This window comes from Daucus carota, chromosome 4 (assembly GCF_001625215.2).
Source record: "Daucus carota subsp. sativus chromosome 4, DH1 v3.0, whole genome shotgun sequence".
Lineage (NCBI taxonomy): Eukaryota > Viridiplantae > Streptophyta > Magnoliopsida > Apiales > Apiaceae > Daucus > Daucus carota.
Window position 1 is genome coordinate 41,078,737 of NC_030384.2, and position 16,381 is coordinate 41,095,117.

Genomic DNA, 16,381 nt, shown 5'->3' on the forward strand with positions numbered 1-16,381 from the left:
AACCCGTTAGAATAGGCATAGATGAAAGAGATAAAATAGTTATCTGAAAACACAATTCCATGGGTAGCAAGTTGTGACGAAATATTCTATAAACCCGTGTCTCATACTTTTAACATTTTTTTCTTACCAGGACCGGGTCCAAGATACTGCTAGAACCATTACTTGTACTTTGATAGGAATCCAATTAGCCAAATAGGCAGCAATCCCAGCAAGCAATTGCTTCAACTACAGACTTGACAGCTTCCTTAACACCATATGGTGTCTTCAAAATACATATTTTCCAAGTTCAAAATATTTATATATAAATTAAAACCATATTAGAAATTAGAAAAATATCATATTTAGAACAAATAGATATGACTTTGGGGATCAAACTGTTCAAATATTGGCAGAATCAAATAGTGCTTTAAATTAAATAAAATTATTATAAAATTTTAAGTTGAAGAAATATTCTCTAGCAGTTTTAACCATTCTGGAATTCTGTATAGTATGGATGTAACCACAAATTCAATAATGAAAGCATGATTTTTTCTCAATTCTGGTTTGCTCGAGGAGGGCTGGTTCTCTTTGCACGGCCAATTAACTTAATAATAAAGGATTCAATTAAGGAATTTTTTTAAAGTCCAAAATAAATACCGACAAATGCATACACAGAGAAATCAGAATAAGAAACAATAAAAACAGCATAATTGTACAGATTAGAAATCTTATTAACATATATCAAGCCTCGGTCAAAGATATATATAGCTTGTTACTTGCTGCTTTAAACTTTTTACTTGTTGGTCGATACTCTTGCTTCATCACAGGAAAATGTTAGCTTGGGACAATGGACTTTCTCTAGATAACTCAATTCTGAAATTGTTTTTGCATTTCTTTCCAATTCATTGCTAGTCCATTCCATCCACCAACATCCTCACTGATTAACTTTAAAATTCACTCATATTAAACGAAACAGGAAAAGTTAATATTGCTCAGTTGGTAACATATTGATTAAAGCAGCACCACGTAGATTAGCATTTCTCATCACATTGAGAGCACTAAAAGTTGTGAAGTGTGTGCGCGTGCATATATCAATTACCACTTTTAGTTATCTTACCAGACACCATCTTCACATTGCAAATTTTTCACTAACATCATTGAAAGTTGGCATCAAAATTTTGGCTCCCCGTTTTGATGCTTGCTCCACCAGCATTAGACTGTTAGACATCTCAGCGTGGTCATTATCTTGATGAAAACAACAAACTTGAAGGTATATAAGTTGTATTTGTCATAATCAAAAAGATTGCTTATATTATAATAAGGGGTCAAATACTTACTTCAAGCAAGCTTCAATGAATGTGTTAGGAATCAATAATTTTTGATGATAACATAAACATTTTGTAACATGTCTTACTTAGAACCTTTATCAAATTTCAGTTGTAATTGTTATGTTTCTTGTCTTTGGGAATTATCAACGGATGGGTAGAATAGGATGGCTAATTGTAAATATCCAATGCCATGTAATTTTATCTAAGTGAAGGATATTCAACTGATGAGATGTAACTATTCAACTGATGAAGACTGGATGATGTTTCAACTGATGAAAATCAAGCATTCAACTGAAGACAAAGTGTTCAACTGATGATGCTGAGGAATTCAACTGATGAGACTGGAACAGCATTCAACTGATGAAGTTTGTAATTCATTCAACTGATGAGCCGGGCATTCAACTGATGAAGTCAAGAGCAGTTGAAAGTAACCAGAACTTTCAACTGATGAAGCAAAGAGCAGTTGAAAGTGACTAGAGCTTAAGTCTGACAAATCACATGGATCGAATTACACTAAAATAGACATGGAAGCCTAATTAGGAAAATAAAGAAGAAGCAGAAACATACTTATCTCATGCAGTGCAATCTGGATCAAATCAAGATGATGGTCAAAGATGAAGACATCTCAGAAAGCATGCATAAGACAAAGTTGTGCAGCATTGTTTTTAGATTAGAGTGCATTTTGTAATCTAGCTAAAAGCTTTGTAAAACTTGGAGTATATAACCAAGTTAGTAGCATCAGTTGAACTTGTTCAAATTACTTGAGAGAAAAATCTGAGAGTTAGAACTAGTTTTGAGTGATGAACCAGCAGCTGTGCGAATTGTAAAACAATCCACAGATTCTTCTATATAAAATCTCACGGGTGGATCATTCAATCCACCCGTATTTTTAATACTTGGTGTTTTTCTGTTTACTGTGTTCTTAGTGTATTATTCTTGAATCTTTTAAGTTTGTAAAAGATTGTATTCAACCCCCCCTTCTACAATCTTTCTCATAGTTGGTGTAAAATAACAATTGGTATCAGAGCCAGGTTCCCAACAAACAGGGAAAAAGATCAACACTGCTAGAGAAAGATGGGAAAGAAGGATGCTGGAGTGAAGATTCCTGTTCTTGACAAAGACAACTATTTTCACTGGAAAGTGAGAATGCATCTGCATCTGTTGTCCATTGATGAAAGCTATGTGAACTGCATTGAAAAAGGACCTCATGTCCCCATGAAGGTCTGCACAAGTATGGGAGCTGATGGTGAAGACATGGTAGGTAAGATGATTCCAAAACCTATCCATGAATATTCTCAAGAAGATACTGAAGAAGTGCACAAGGACAAGAAAACCATGAACCTTCTGTTCAATGGTTTGGATCAAGAAATGATTGACAGTGTTATTAGCTGCACAAGTGCTAAAGAAGTTTGGGACACCATCAGGACCATCTGTGAAGGAAATGAGCAAGTGAGAGAGAACAAAATGCAGCTTCTGATTCAGCAATATGAGTCATTCCATTTCAAGGCTGGTGAAAGTTTAAGTGATACATTTAACAGATTTCAAAAACTGTTAAATGGTCTAAAGCTCTTTGGAAGAGTATATCAAGTTAAGGATTCAAACCTGAAATTCTTAAGAGCTCTTCCTAAAGATTGGAAACCCATGACAGTCTCTCTCAGAAATACACAAGAATTTAAAGACTATACTCTAGAGAGACTGTATGGAACCTTAAAGACTTATGAGCTTGAAATGGAGCAAGATGAAGAGATTGAGAAAAGCCAAAAGAAAGGGCATTCATCTGTGGCTCTAGTTGCATCTCTGGAGGATACTGTCAAGGACAAGGGAAAGTCTCAAGTTGAAGAAACTGAGAAGTTGGTCAAAGAGGAGAGCTCAGAGTCAAGCAAAGGAAGAAGAAAGGAGAAAGAAGTAGCTGATTCTGGTGAAGAAAGTGATGGAATTGATGAGCATCTAGCCTTCCTGTCAAGAAGATTCTCCAAACTGAAATTCAAAAAGAATTTTAATTCTGCAAAATCTTTTAAAGGCAATCCCAAGTCTGATAGAAGCATGGTAGACAGATCAAAATTCAAGTGCTTCAACTGTGGGAATGCAGGTCACTTTGCAAATGAGTGCAGAAAGCCTAAAGTTGAGAAGAAGTCAAGTGAAAACATTGACTACAAAAAGAAATATTATGAACTTCTCAAACAAAAGGAAAGAGCATTCATCACAAAGGATGATTGGGCAGCTGGAGATGATTCTGATGAAGAGGAGGAGTTTGTCAATCTAGCTCTAATGGCCAACTCCACAGATCAAGAAGAAAACACTGGAAGCAGTAGTCAGGTATTCACTACAAACCTAGTTGAGTTAACTAAAGATGAATGCAATGCTACCATTAATGAAATGTCTACTGAACTGTATCATTTGCATGTTTCTTTAAAATCTCTTACTAAGGAAAACAGTAGAATTAAGGAAGCTAACACCTTTCTTAGTGATAGAAACAGTGCCTTAGAAGCTCAATTTATTGAATTTGAGAAGCTGAAGATTGAGTGTCAGACAGCCAAGGATGATCTCTTGGTTGTTCTGAAGAGAGAAGAGATCATAAGAAAGCAGCTTGATAAGGAACAAGAGATCATTGCCAAATGGAAATCTGGTAGGAATGTTTCCACCAATATCATCAACATGCAAGGTAGAGAGACCTTTGTAGAAAATGAGTGGAAGAGGAATAAGAAAGTGCTTGAGAAATCTGAGAATAGTTCAGGTGATGAGAATACTGATGATGATCATCAGTTGAAGAACAAAGACTCAACTGATGAGAGTCATCAGTTGAACAAAAACTCATCAGTTGACAAGAGTGTTCTCAAGAAGCTTAACAAGAAATATGGTCCTGTTAAAAAGAATTTTGTTAAAGGTGAGAATAGTTCTTCTGAGACCATTGATAGTGTTAATAACACTCTTCATTCTAGTAACAAGAACAAGAAGAAGTTGGATACTAGTGAGCATAAATCTGAGGAGACTAAAAAGAAGAAAGGAAATAGAAATGGCAAAATAGGAGTTAACAAGCACACCAATTACACTCCCAATGCTAGTGCTCTTAGGAAAACCTGCAGTAAGTGTGGTAGTGTAAATCATTTATCTGCTAATTGTAAAACTGTGGTTGCTCCTAATTTATCCTTGCCTATTCCTATGACATCTGTTCCTCACATGAATTTATCTGCTATGAATATGATGCCTGGTTTATTGCCTCACAATCCCTATTCTCAGCCTAACATGCCATATATGTTCAATCCTTATTTCAATGCCTTTAACATGCCTCAATTTCATTCAAACTTGCATGGTATGAACAATTTATGCATGACTCAAAGGCCTGTGTTTGAAAACAGAGTTGATGTTCCAATTTCTCAACCAAAACCAAAGATTGAACCAATTCAATCCAAGGAAAAGGTTGAGAAAGTGGAAAAGGCTGCTAAAACTAACAAATCTGGACCCAAAGCAATTTGGGTACCAAAATCAACTTGATCTGTTTGTGATATGTGTGCAGGGAAACCACAAGAAGAATTTGTGGTACTTGGATAGTGGATGCTCCAGGCACATGACTGGTGATTCCTCCCTGCTCACAAAGTTTGTGGAGAAAGCTGGCCCTAGCATTACCTTTGGAGATGACAGCAAAGGATATACTATGGGATATGGCTTGATTGCTAAAGAGAATGTCATCATTGATGAAGTTGCATTGGTGTCTGGTCTTAAGCACAACTTGCTTAGCATCAGTCAGCTCTGTGACAAAGGTTACAAAGTCAATTTCACTCCTGCAGCCTGTGTTGTCACCAAAGAAGATGACAACAATGTGGTTCTGATTGGACAAAGGAAAGGAAATGTGTATGTAGCTGACTTCAATTCTGTAAAGTCTGAATCTATCACTTGCCTTCTCAGCAAAGCAAGCTCAGATGACAGTTGGCTATGGCATAAAAGATTGTCTCATCTAAATTTCAAAACCCTGAATGAGTTAGTAAAGAAGGACTTGGTAAGAGGACTACCTAAGCTGGAATTCTCCAAAGATGGACTTTGTGGAGCTTGTCAGCTAGGAAAGCAAAAGAGAAGCTCTTTCAAAAGCAAAACTCTTTCATCAATTGTGAAGCCCCTTCAGCTCTTGCATATGGATTTGTTTGGACCAGTCAACATAATGTCCATTTCAAAGAAGAAATATTGCTTAGTGATTGTTGATGATTTTTCTAAATTCACTTGGACTTTCTTCCTGCATTCTAAGGATGAAGCTGGGAAAATCATCATCAATCATATCAAAGCATTAAACAACAATCCAGATGTCAAAGTTGGAAGGATAAGAAGTGACAATGGAACAGAATTCAAGAACTCTGTGATGAAAGAATTTTGTGAAGAAGAGGGAATTACTCATGAGTTCTCTGCACCAAGAACTCCACAACAAAATGGTGTTGTTGAAAGGAAGAATAGAACTCTTATTGAGGCTGCAAGAACCATGATTAATGAAGCTCAACTTCCAACCTATTTTTGGGCTGAAGCTGTGAACACTGCTTGCTTCACTCAAAACATTTCACTAATTACCAAACCTCATAATCTAACTCCCTTTCAACTCTTCAAAGGAAAGAAGCCAACAATTAGCTTTCTTCATGTATTTGGATGCAAGTGTTATGTTCTAAGAAATCAAGGTGAAAATCTTGGAAAATTTGAGGCCAAGGCAGATGAAGCTATTTTTGTTGGATACTCTGATGGAAAATCATTTAGAGTATACAATCTGAGAACCAACATTGTTATGGAATCAATCCATGTGGTTTTTGATGATAAGAAGATTCAAGGATTCTCAGATGAAGGATTTCATGATAATCTCAGATTTGAAAATGAAGGTGAAGGTGATCTGTATGACAGTGATGATGATGATGACATTATTCAAAATGTTGGAATTAATCCTGGAATTAATATTCCAACTGATGACTCTCTAGTGCAAGGAACAACTGCAACTGGAAATTCAACTGAAGCATCAGTTGAAACTACATTGGAGGGATCAGTTGAAACACCTCAAGGATCATCAGTTGAAAGAATGTCTCAAAGTTTCAATCAGTCTAGAAATTATGAGATGTCAAATTTAGGGGGAGCTTTCCAACATGGAAACCTGAACTTCAATAATGAAGCCACATCATCAAGACAATCACTTCCACCACAAAGAAAGTGGACAAGGGATCACCCTTTTGAGCTAATTATTGGAGATGCAAATGCATCTGTACAAACAAGAAGAGCAACTCAAGATGAGTGTTTGTACAGTGCATTCCTTTCACAGGATGAACCTAAAGTCATAGAAGATGCTCTCAAAGATGCTGATTGGGTTCTTGCTATGCAAGAAGAATTAAATCAATTTGAGAGAAACAATGTTTGGAAGCTGGTGCCTAAGCCTAAAAATAAAACAATTGTAGGAGTAAGGTGGGTATTCAGAAACAAGGTGGATGAGAATGGAGTTGTCACCAGAAACAAGGCAAGGCTTGTTGCTAAAGGATACTCTCAATCTGAAGGAATTGATTTTGATGAGACCTTTGCACCAGTTGCAAGACTGGAAGCAATAAGGATGTTCCTGGCTTATGCTGCTCATGCAAATTTTAAAGTTTATCAAATGGATGTCAAGAGTGCTTTTCTAAATGGTGAACTGGAAGAGGAGGTATATGTCAGTCAGCCTCCTGGTTTTGAGGATCCAGAATTTCCAGAGTATGTTTACTTTTTATTAAAAGCACTCTATGGACTAAAGCAAGCACCAAGGGCATGGTATGACACTCTGTCTCAATTCTTGTTAGATAATCATTTTTCTAGAGGAACTGTGGATAAAACACTATTTTACAGGAATGTAAATGGTGCCTTTATTCTGGTTCAAATCTATGTAGATGACATAATTTTTGGTTCTACAGATGAGAAACTTTGCAAAAAGTTTGCTAATCTAATGAAAAGTCAGTATGAAATGAGCATGATGGGAGAGCTCACCTACTTTCTTGGTTTACAAGTTAAACAAGTAAAGGAAGGTATATTCATAAATCAAACTAAGTACATTTATGATCTACTTAAAAAGTTTGATTTATTGGATTGCAAAGAAGCTAAGACTCCCATGCCAACAGCCACTAAATTAGAATTAAGTCCCAATGAGAAATCTGTGGACATCTCTAATTATAGAGGCATGGTTGGTTCTCTTTTATATTTGACAGCTAGTAGACCAGATATTATGTTTTCTACATGCCTCTGTGCTAGATTTCAATCTGATCCTAAAGAATCACATCTTATTGCTATAAAAAGAATATTCAGATATCTTAAGGGAACACCAAATCTTGGTATTTGGTACCCTAAAGACTCTGGATTTGATCTAATTGGATATTCAGATGCTGATTTTGCAGGATGCAAAATTGATAGAAAAAGTACAACTGGCACCTGTCAATTTCTTGGTGACAGATTGATTTCTTGGTTTAGCAAAAAGCAAAACTCTGTATCAACCTCTACAGCTGAGGCTGAGTACATTGCAGCTGGAAGCTGTTGTGCACAATTATTGTGGATGAGAAATCAATTACTTGATTATGGATTAAATCTCTCAAAAATCCCAATATTTTGTGACAACACCAGTGCTATTGCTATAACTGAAAATCCAGTACAACACTCAAGAACCAAGCACATTGACATCAAATACCACTTCATAAGAGAACATGTGATGGCTGGTACTGTTGAAATGCATTTTGTTCCAAGTGAAGAACAGATTGCAGATATTTTCACAAAGCCTCTTGATGAATCCACATTCACAAGGTTGGTAAGTAAATTAGGTATGTTAAATTTCTCCTAATTTAGAGTGAATTTTTCTGTAATTTGGCAGCCAGAATTTGATTAATTTTGATTTATCAAAATTGAATTAATTATAATTCTGGATAAAGTCTATAATATTTCAACTGATGAACTAGTGAAATTGTTTCAACTGATGCTTGAAACAATATTCTCTTGCGTTGTTTTTCATTCAACTGATGACACCAGTTGAAGACGCCTTCAACTGATCTTCATCAGTTGAATAGGAAGTTTAAAGAGGCGCTTTTCTCATCCGTTGAAAGCATTATCAGATCTGAGCCGTTGAAATTTCTTTTGTCTCTCACTTACTTTATACACACGATCGTGTGTGTAATTTTTGTAGAGATAAATAAGAGTAATTTCTTCTCAACGGTAATTTCTCAGCCAATCACAGCAATTTTCTGAGAAAGTATTTAAGTGTTTTAATCTATTTTCATTTCTTTTCATCTTACTCTTTCGAATTCTCAAAGCTCTCTTCTCTCTCTGTGCAAAAACAAGTTCTAATTCTTCTTCAAGCTTTCTCTGTAACTGCAATGGCACCAATGAAGAAGTACACTGCACCAAGTGGGTTTATCTATGAGAAGAACAACTTTGCGTCATTTGTGGATACCAAGGCTGTGGAGGAGAAAGAGTATCACAGGATGATGGAGTTCATCAAGTCAAGCCAGCTCTCTTATGCTATGACTGAAGCTCCCATCATCTACCATGAAATAGTTGAGGAAATGTGGACCTCTGCAGAGTTTAATAGTGAGCATGAAACTCTAACCTTCTCTGTCAATAATAAAACTTACTCTGTCAATGCTGATGTTATGAAAGCATGCTTTAAGATTCCTGAAAATACTGTTTTATCTTTGCCTAGTGATAATCAGTTGGTTAATTTACTTTATGCCATGAATTATGTTTTGCCAACTGATGCCTTAGGTAAAATAGAAAGAAGGGGTCTTAGGAGAGAATGGAGTTACTTATGTGATGCATTTATTAAAGCATTTTCTGGTAAAATTAGTAATTTTAATGCCCTTACTTCCCAGATCTTACAAATGCTTTACATGTACCTGACTAATGAATATTTCAACTTTGGTGGTTTGATGATCCAAGAAATTGGGGAGAAACTAGGTGATAAAACTGATAGACCTAGGAATATATATTATGTCAGATTTCTTATGATGCTAGCTAATCATCTCAATGATAAGCTAGTTATTACTAACAAGGAAGCCAAGCTTCCCAGTTTTGTGCAGGAAAAGAGAGTCTTTAAAGACCTCTTTAGGATGAATTTATACCCCTCCTTGGAGGTGGTGTACCTGCCAACAATGGAGGCTGGAAAGCACAAAGAGGTACATGGCTTTCCTACTACTCTCTCTCAACCCTCAACTTCTTTGCTTTCTGCTATCAGGGCTGTTGAAGAGGCCCATCAACAGCCTACACAAGTAGCAAAACCCTCTAAAACCAAGTCTTCTAAACCAACCTCAGATGCCTCCCAAAAGGCATCTGTTGTAAAAACTAAGAAACACAAGCCTGAGGGGAGTGTGATTGGAGGAAGTGAGGGGGAGGGAAAGGGTGATCATCAAAGAAACCCTAAGGATAAGGATGGAGAGGTGAGTGCTAACCAGCCTAGCCACTCTGCAGTCTCCCAAAAGACTGTAGATGTTAATATGGATTTAAGCACATCCCTAGCAGCATCCTCCCAAAAGGATGTTGTTATTGAAAACAGTCCTCAGCCAAGGACACAGTCAAAAAGGGGGAGGGACACCACTTCTTCACCAATAAAAGCCTATGGGAGAAAGAAGCTAAGAAGTGACAAACTGAAGCACTCTGCACACACACAGGCATCCATTCTGGATTTTATGCCTTTAACTTCTCAAAGTCAGATTGATGTGACTCCAATAAATGTGGAGTCACAGCCCCCTTCTTCATCTCAACCAATCACCCATATTTATGATCTTACCATTTCTACTACTCAAACACAATCCCCAACCTCTTCTGTGGATGTGGAATTAATTCACACCACACTTGTAAATTCTCCATCTTTGGATTTCATGGAGAAGCCCCCTTCTGAGATTGATCATCATCATTTTGATGATTTGTTGGATCTTTCTCTTCCATTTCCTTCTTCTGTGACAGTGTGTTCTGTGGATTTTCCTTTAAAATCAATCACCACAGACTCAACTATTACAGCCTCTAAACCTATTTCTTCATTTTCTTCAACTGATCTCCCTCATCAGTTGACAAGTGTTTGTCCTTCAACTGATCTGCTTAACAGCTCTCATCAGTTGAATGCCTCATCTACTAATGTCTCAACTGATGTCTCTCATCAGTTGACAGCTGCTGCTACTTCCATTACTTTACCTCTTTCTACAGCAGTTGATCACATGGTAGCACAAACACTTCTAGGTTTGAGTGGAGTGAGCTATGGAGTGGAGAGGCAGCCTAGTGAGCTGGCAAAAGGAGAGGGTGTGGAGAGTCTGGCATTTTCTTCTAGCCAGGAAAAAGGAGAGGATATGAGTGACCCTTTAGTAAGGGTAAGTGAGGGAGAGGTGAGTTGTGTGGTGAGCCAAGGGGAGCCCTTGATGCAAGAAAAGAGAGATAATGAGAGAAATGCAGGTGTCAATGAAGGGTTTAGTGAACAAGAGATTCAAGCTGAATATAGATCCATATTGGATAGTGTTTCACTAGACCCTGAGACTTTTACTCATGGAATGTCTTCCATTCAAGATTTTGCCAGATTGGATAATCAAGCAGCTGAGAGGCACCTTAATCTGATTCACACTACATCTTCCATGCTTAGAGCAAAGGAGGCATTTACAGCTCTGCCTGCCAATGCTGGAGATGATTTTCAGTATGATGATAGTGATGAAGACCTCAATGATGCTCTTGAGGAATCTCTTGGTGAACAACCTACAACTTCTCTGCCTTCATGGCTCTCCATGCAGTCTGCCAATGCAATTGTTGTTAGCATGGAGCTGGAAAGGCAAGCCTCCACTCTTCTTCAATCACAACCTGGAAGCTCATCCTCCTCTCAAGCCATCTCTGCCACCATTGCCAGTCAAGCTCTGGAAAACCTCAAGCTTCACAAATATCAATCTCTCCACTTTCAGAAAGAGATAGAGCATCTCAATTGTCTCATTGCCTCTGTTAAGACTGATCTGACCAAACAAATTGATGAAAAGCTTCCAGCTCAGGTCAAATCAGCTATTTCTGGTTCTGAGCAAAAACAACTGCAATTGGAAAAGCAAGTAGAAGCTCTGGAAGGCAATGTCTATATCTTAAACTCTAGAATGGATGAGATGTTGCAGCATCAAAGAATTCAGACTGGACTCCTTCAACATCTTCTTCTTGCCTCTGGTGCTTCTCTTCCCAGTCCATCCCTTACACTTGCTGCTAACAAAAAGGGGGAGAAAGAATTACCAACTCCTGCAGAATTGATCAGTCAAATTCCTCCTCCTTTCCACACTGAAAGGGAAAAGCAAAAGATTGAAAGGATGAAAGAATTGGACTCCATTGCAAAGAGAGTGGCTCAATTGGGCAAGAAATCATCTACATCTTCTACAGCCACCACAGCTCAAATCTCTTTTCCAACCACAACCACAATTCTCAGGGTAATCACACCTGAGATTGTTATTCCCTCCAAGACAGAAAAGGGTGAGCCATCATTTTTGAATGAGTTCAAGCCAATTCTGTTTCCAAACAATTGTGGTTACTCCAGGCCTGGAAAAGACTCAAGCTCAATCTACTTTCCACTAGCCAGGCCTGACAAAAATGAATACAAGCTTTTGGGCCAAGAAATCAAAAGTTATAAAGATTGTGCAGATGTGGCCTTAAAGGCTCATTTTGCCATCATCTACAGAGAAGGCCAGAAGTTGTTTATTGGAACTGGCCATCCTCATTACTCATATGCAAAAGCTGAAGAGGTGGCCAGAGAATGTGAAAAAGAGGAGTTTGAATCTCAACTCTCTCTAAATCAAATAGAGGTGGATGAAAGGTATGCTATTGAGCTGGAAGAGGAGTTGGCAGCTGAGCTTTTAAATGAGAAAGGATTGCCTCTTGAATCTTCTCCAAAGAAAAAGAGAGTCAAATCTAAAACTAAGATGCCTGAGGCAGCCAAGAGAAGAGAAGAAGTGCCAGAAAAGCCTATCTCAAAGCCTTCTTCTCCAATCAAGGATACCACAGTAGTACATCCAGATGTCAACTTCCATGATGAGCCAATAATGCCAAAGGAGGAGCCAGTTGACTTGGAAGATATCCCAATTCCAGCTTTTCTTGTTCAAGAACCTTCCAAGCCAAAGAAGAAAGTCAAGTCTGTTGCTAAGAAGATGGCTAACCCTTCTAAACCTCCAAAAGAACCTGAAAATCCTGATGACTATCTGATCATTGCTAACATTGAAGAAATTTCTGAGTTGGAGCTGGAGCTGGATGATCTTCAAGAAGTAAGAGGAATAGAAGCAACTTCAAAGTTACCTGAAAGATTGGTATTCTCTTACAAAAACAAGGGTGATGTCATCTGGCCTCTTCACAGAGTTCTGAATTCTGAGGGATTCAGTTCTCTAACAAAAATATATGGATCTATGAAGAGGACTGGAGGATTTACACCACCTGCAAAGCAAATGGTACTAAAGAGAATCCTTGAGATCAGGAAGGAATGGAACTCAGATGCTAGTCTACAAAGAAGGCTGAAAATTCCCTACACTGGAAAGAAAATTCATCATGAACCTACTCCAGTTATGGAATTTAGGGACAATCAAGGTGTTAGGAGATTTTTCAGACCTAAAGATCAACTCAAGGTTGCTAGCTTGAATACTCTGAAGACTCTCCAATCCAAGCTCAACAGACAAGATAGTGATGAAGAATGGTTCTACAGGATCTTTCAGAAGCAAATCAATATTCTTGAAGAAAAACTTAAGTCCAGAAGAAGAAGATCTTCTAGGAACAAGTAACTGCTCAGTCTAGAGGAGCATAATCATCTGTAATCTTTTCTAACTCTTGTATTTAAATTCTGCATTTTATTTTATTAATGTTTTTGTTATCATCAAGTGTAGAATTTATGTCTGCATCTTCTCCAGTCATAAATTGGGGGAGATTGTTAGGAATCAATAATTTTTGATGATAACATAAACATTTTGTAACATGTCTTACTTAGAACCTTTATCAAATTTCAGTTGTAATTGTTATGTTTCTTGTCTTTGGGAATTATCAACGGATGGGTAGAATAGGATGGCTAATTGTAAATATCCAATGCCATGTAATTTTATCTAAGTGAAGGATATTCAACTGATGAGATGTAACTATTCAACTGATGAAGACTGGATGATGTTTCAACTGATGAAAATCAAGCATTCAACTGAAGACAAAGTGTTCAACTGATGATGCTGAGGAATTCAACTGATGAGACTGGAACAGCATTCAACTGATGAAGTTTGTAATTCATTCAACTGATGAGCCGGGCATTCAACTGATGAAGTCAAGAGCAGTTGAAAGTAACCAGAACTTTCAACTGATGAAGCAAAGAGCAGTTGAAAGTGACTAGAGCTTAAGTCTGACAAATCACATGGATCGAATTACACTAAAATAGACATGGAAGCCTAATTAGGAAAATAAAGAAGAAGCAGAAACATACTTATCTCATGCAGTGCAATCTGGATCAAATCAAGATGATGGTCAAAGATGAAGACATCTCAGAAAGCATGCATAAGACAAAGTTGTGCAGCATTGTTTTTAGATTAGAGTGCATTTTGTAATCTAGCTAAAAGCTTTGTAAAACTTGGAGTATATAACCAAGTTAGTAGCATCAGTTGAACTTGTTCAAATTACTTGAGAGAAAAATCTGAGAGTTAGAACTAGTTTTGAGTGATGAACCAGCAGCTGTGCGAATTGTAAAACAATCCACAGATTCTTCTATATAAAATCTCACGGGTGGATCATTCAATCCACCCGTATTTTTAATACTTGGTGTTTTTCTGTTTACTGTGTTCTTAGTGTATTATTCTTGAATCTTTTAAGTTTGTAAAAGATTGTATTCAACCCCCCCTTCTACAATCTTTCTCATAGTTGGTGTAAAATAACAGAATGAACTATAATAAGTAGAAATTAATTTTGAAAGTTAGGAATCAAACTTTCACATGCCAGCACTGCCTTATATGTCAAGACACAATGATCCACCTGGTTGTGCTCTGGCACAATAACACTAATATAGCGTCGCTCACCTTTTCTTCTTGTTAATGCTAAACTTTCCAAGATGCGTGGATAGTTTGAGTTTGATAATGTGTATACTTATACTTTGAAAGATCTTCCCATCCTATATCTGCACCAAATAATAAACGATAGGTTATAAAGGCATATGCATTTAGGACAATGTTTTATATGAATCCATAGTTTGCTTTTACTATACATGTACTGTGATCAAAATTATCAAATAGTTGTGCTGTTGGTGCCACTTCTTATAGGCAAATCAAAGGAAAATTATACAATGATCTTGATGGGGGTGGATATTATATGCTTTCCCTTTAAAACGAAGTTACCTCCCTGATATGGGGTCAATATACTTCAAAGCAATAACTGCCATTGTAAAACTCAGTAGCAACCTGCGATATAAAATAACTACCATTTTATTCACTACTGCAAGAAGCTCTTAAGAATGTCAGGAGTAAACAATGAATTGCATAAGCCTATATAATATCGAAATTTTAATGCCAACCTCAGGTTTTTATGCATAAGTCATATTCTTCAGATGACTTGTGTTGTGTTGCTAACCAGACATCACGAAACGGTCCAAACCCGATCCTATGCTTAAGTTTCAATGTTGCAGGTTCAATCCAGGGTTGACTTGGCATAACTACAATAATCCTAAGATGGTCAGGATCACCATTTTAGAACTCATAATCAAAATAAGCCAGTTGTTGTGCCAGTGCATCATCTCTACTATTTTGCTTCTGAAATGTGGGGTATCCGCATATATTACCCCAACTTATTAGTGCATAAATATTATTCCCATTGAAGGTGAAATCACCGGCCTTAAAAAGAAAAATCGCAAATTTAGAAAGATTATGAACTTCTTGACGACCCTAAAAGGTCAACAAAAGGTAAAAGACACTATTACCTAAACTTGTTGGTTGATGAGAGATCGATTAACCATCACCGGATTAAAATGGCTCGTCAATAACAATAAAATCAACCACTATTAATACTTCATATAACCGCATGCCACAACACTACAAAGTTTTACCTGGTAATAGATATCATCAAATTAAATTAGAATTGTGGGGCAATTGAAAAAAAAAGCCTCTATTAGAATCTCAGAACAACACTCAAACATAAATATTTTGCATGTATGCACCAAACAAATTAAGCGTAAAAATATCAAACCAAAATATAAACACCGGATGGCATGAAATCAACAGTAGAAAGAACAACTAAAAATAATTAATAAGAATTCTTTTAAAAATAATAATTTATATGCAGGCTACAAAACTGTGCTGATTAAACCGGTTTTTCATGGAAAATTAACACAATTGCTTCCTGATGTATAAGACTTTTCCGAAACTCTTCACTATATGGAACACCATCAACAAAAGTGAAAAAGTTAATTCCTTGACCTTTCACCCAGTAACTATATTAATAGTACTAAAATTAATCTTTTGCGAAAACTTACAATTTTTTGATAAAAACTAAAATGAGAAAGTACCTCATGCTCAACCCCGATTTAACTGCACAGATTCAGGTGTATGAATCAGTTCTTGCAGGTATAGTATTTATAATATTTCGTTTAGAGGCACTGTACCGCGATTATAAGACTCAAGAAGCCTTTGTTTTGTGGCCACAGAATCCGTGGAGCTACGAAGCCTTATACTCGACGAAGGCATGTCAAATGCATGGCCCGGCTGGTTAATACCAACACGCGATTTGATCAGTCTAGAAACAGGAGTCTGAATAGTGATGCCTGGATGTAGATATCTATAGGATGTAGAATTATATCTGGACATAGAGCAAATCAAATGCGGTAAGTAAAGAAAAGATCATAACCTGACAGGTTCACACTGTCTAGACGCCTTTGAGATGGTGCGAGAGTGCTCTTTGCTGTCAAACCCGGTTTGCTAGAAAGATGGCTCTGAAACTGTCCTGATTTGTTGGAGGAGCTTGACAGAGTTTGTTGTAATGGTGGCATTGAGCGTGCTTGTGAATCAGAGGAAGGTTTTGTATGAGGCGAACGTTATCATTGTTCAGCGCCACGAATATTCTTCCCTGTTTGAGAAAGTAATGAGGCCTTTTGTGTAACATCA

The 16,381-nt window shown here is 37.1% G+C and overlaps 1 long non-coding RNA gene across 1 annotated transcript; it reads right to left on the minus strand.

Moving 5' to 3' along the window:
* Positions 1-14,534: 14,534 nt before the first annotated feature.
* On the minus strand, positions 14,535-15,319 carry LOC135151916 (uncharacterized). Its single transcript, XR_010290824.1, has 3 exons — positions 15,202-15,319; positions 14,800-15,115; positions 14,535-14,686 (listed from the first exon to the last, which is right to left on the minus strand). It is a non-coding gene; the product is annotated as an uncharacterized LOC135151916 (long non-coding RNA).
* Positions 15,320-16,381: the final 1,062 nt, after the last annotated feature.